Consider the following 3,602-nt stretch of genomic DNA (forward strand, 5'->3'; position numbering starts at 1 on the left):
AGGTCTTGGCGGCCAGGTAGGAGAAGGATCTTCCTCCTGTAGTCGCTCTTCGGATGCGGGGGACGGCGGCGAGGGCGTGGTTGGCTGATCGGAGGTGGCGTTTGGGAGCGTAGAAGTTGACTCGGCTGTTGAGGTAGCTCGGGCCTTGGTCGTGTAGGGCTTTGTGTGCGTGGGTGAGGAGGCGGAAGGTGATTCTCTTGTTGATGGGGAGCCAGTGAAGGTCTCTCAGATGACCGGAGATGTGGCTGGATCGTGGGATGTCGAGGATGAGTCTGGCTGAGGCGTTTTGGATCCGCTGGAGTCTCTTCTGGATCTTGGCGGTGGTCCCGGCGTAGAGGGCGTTGCCGTAGTCCAGTCGGCTGGTGACGAGGGCCTGGGTGACGGTCTTCCTGGTCTCTGAGGGGATCCACCAAAAGATCTTTCGTAGCATGCGTAGGATGTTGAAGCACGCCGAGGAGACGCTGTTGACTTGCCTGGTCATGGAGAGGGAGGAGTCCAGGATGAAGCCCAGGTTTCGTGCATGGTCTGTCGGTTTGGGCGCGGTGCCCAGGGCGGGAGGCCACCAGGAGTCGTCCCAGGCGGAGGGTGAAGAGCCCAGGATGAGGACCTCCGTCTTGTCCGAGTTCAGTTTCAGGCGGCTGGTCGTCATCCACTCGGCTACCTCTTTCATCCCTTCGTGCAGGTTGGCTCTGGCGGCGGCGGGGTTGTTGGTCAGGGAGAGGATCAGCTGGGTGTCGTCGGCGTAGGAGATGATGCTGAGGTGGTGTTTGCGTACGATGGCCGCGAGGGGGCTCATGTAGACGTTGAAGAGGGTGGGGCTCAGTGATGATCCTTGGGGGACGCCGCAGATGACTTCGGAGGCCTCTGACTTGTACGGTGGTAGGCGGACTCGCTGTGTTCTTCCGTCGAGGAAGGAGATGATCCATTCCAGCGCCTTGTCCTGGATACCGATGTTGCTGAGGCGCCGTGTTAGGGTGCGGTGGCAGACCGTGTCGAATGCCGCGGAGAGGTCTAGGAGGATGAGGGCCGCTGTTTCTCCCTTGTCCATCAGGGCTCGGATGTCATCGGTGGCGGCGATGAGGGCGGTCTCGGTGCTGTGTTTGGCTCGGAAGCCGGACTGTGAGGGGTCGAGGGATCCGTTCGTCTCGAGGAAGGCGGCCATCTGCTTGTTGACGGTCTTCTCGATGACTTTGGCTGGAAACGGTAGAAGCGAGATGGGGCGGTAATTCTTGAGGTCGGTGGGGTCCGCTGTTGGTTTTTTGAGTAGAGCGCTGAGTTCGGCGTGTTTCCAGCTTTCGGGGAAGATGGCGGTGTCGAAGGATGTGTTGATGATGTCTCGCAGGTGGGGTGCGATGGCAGCGTCGGCCTTGTTGAAGACGTGGTGAGGGCAGGGGTCGGTTGGTGATCCGGAGTGGATGGAGTTCATCGTGCGGATGGTGTCTTCTGTGCTGATCGGGGTCCAGGCGTGGAGGGTGGTGGTGGGGGGGGGTGGCAGGTCGGTCGTGGTGTGCGTTGGTTGGTTGTTGAAACTGCTGTGTATGTCCGTGATCTTGTTGTGGAAGTATGAGGCGAGGGAGTTGCAGAGGTCTTGTGATGGGGTGATGTCGTTGTTTCCTGCGCTGGGGTTGGAAAGCTCTTTCACGATGTTGAAGAGTTCCTTGCTGTTGTGTGCGTTGTTGTCCAACCGGTCCTTGAATGCTGTTCTCTTGGCGGCGCGGATCAGCTGGTGGTGTTTCCGGGTGGCCAGTTTGTAGGAGGTCCTGTTGTCCGGTGTCGGGTCCTTTTTCCAGACTTTCTCGAGGGCTCGGCAGTTCTTCTTGGAGCTCTTGAGTTCGTCGGTGAACCATGGGGCCTTCTTGCTGGCGGGTCTGCTGGGCGGGGTCCTCAGCGGGGCGAGCTCGTCCGCGCAGGTGGTGATCCACTTCGTGAGGTTGTCGGCGGCCTGGCTGGGGTTCGCTGAGCTGGCAGGAGGGTGTTGGCTCAGGGAGGTGGCGAGCTGGTCTGCTGTGATCTTGTTCCAGCTTCTGCGGGCGGTGTGTTGCTGGTGTTGGTGGGTCGTCGTTCTCTTGAAGGTGAAGTGGACGCAGCTGTGGTCCGTCCATTGAAGCTCTGTGGCGTGGCTGAAGTTGATGTCTGTGCTGGATGAGAAGACGGCGTCGAGTGTGTGTCCGGCGAGGTGGGTGGGGGTGGACACCAGTTGCTTGAGTCCCAGGTTGGCGAGGTTGTCGAGCAGGGTGCTGGTGTTGTGGTCGTTGTTGTTCTCCAGGTGGAAGTTCAGGTCCCCCAGGAGGATGTAGTCGGCGGAGGGGAGGGCATGCGGGCTGACGAAGTCGGCGATGTCCTCGCTGAATTGCGTGCGTGGTCCAGGGGGTCGGTAGATCAGGGTGCCTCTGAGGGTGGTGTTCGGGTTGGTGTGGATCTGGAAGTGCAGGTGTTCGGCGCTGGTCAGGGTGTTGTCGGTGCTGGTCGTGAGACGGATGGTGTTCCTGTGGATGATGGCGATGCCTCCTCCCATCTGGTTGGCGTTGCGGTCCCTCCGGATGATCTTGTAGCCCTCTGGGATGGCGATGGCGATGTCGGGAGCTGAAGAGGCGTTCATCCAGGTCTCCGTGAGGAAGGCAACGTCAGGGGCTGTGGCGTCTAGGAGGTTCCAGAGTTCGATGGCGTGTCTGTGGACGGAGCGGGTGTTGAGCAGGATGCACTTGAGGTGGGTGCTGCTGGAGTTCGACTTGTCGGGTGCTGGTGCGGGGCTGGTCCGGATGCAGGAGAACTTGCAGGCGTGGCAGCTGAAAGGTCCGTGGGTGTGTCGTGGTGTGGCTTGCTGGCATTCTGGGAGTCGGCCGGTGTTGAGTGCGATGAGGGTGGCGGCGGAGTACGTCAGGCGGGTCGGTCGGGCTCTTCGGGGGCCAGGGGTCCTGGCGCTGGTCGCGATCCGGTCGCGGACGGGCGCAGACGGGCTTACCTTTGGCGCGCCTTCGGCGCACAAACGGCGCACCCGCTGCGCGTGACCGCTGCGCGTTCGCACGGTCGCCATTTAAGGCGAAGTGCGCGGGTGGGCGGGGCAGCTGGGAGGCGGGAGCGGGGAGGGTTACAGAAGAAAAAGGGGCGGGGACAAGCGGCGGTGGCGGGAAGGGAGGGCGAGGGGTGGCGCGGTAGGCGGGCAACAAGGAAGGAGAGCGCACACTTTAAAATACAAACAGGCAAAAATAAACGACAAAAAACGGGCAAAACAGAGAAAAACACAGATCGGCAAGACAAGCACAAATGCTTGACAAAACCAGGAAAAAAGCGGCAAAAGCACTCGCAGCGGCGGCAGCCGGCAACGAGGCTCAACGAGGCAGCAGGGCAGGCAAGGGGCACACGCAGCAGCTGGTGGCCGTGCGGCGCGGGGGTGTCCCACAAGTGGGTCACACTCACCTGCGTCGCACGGTCGCCATTTAAGGCCAAGTGCGCGGGTGGGCGGGGCAGCTGGGAGGCGGGAGCGGGGAGGGTTACAGAAGAAAAAGGGGCGGGGACAAGCGGCGGTGGCGGGAAGGGAGGGCGAGGGGTGGCGCGGTAGGCGGGCAACAAGGAAGGAGAGCGCACACTTTAAAATACAAACA

This window comes from Lissotriton vulgaris, unplaced genomic scaffold (assembly GCF_964263255.1).
Source record: "Lissotriton vulgaris unplaced genomic scaffold, aLisVul1.2 SCAFFOLD_307, whole genome shotgun sequence".
Classification (NCBI taxonomy): Eukaryota; Metazoa; Chordata; class Amphibia; order Caudata; family Salamandridae; genus Lissotriton; species Lissotriton vulgaris.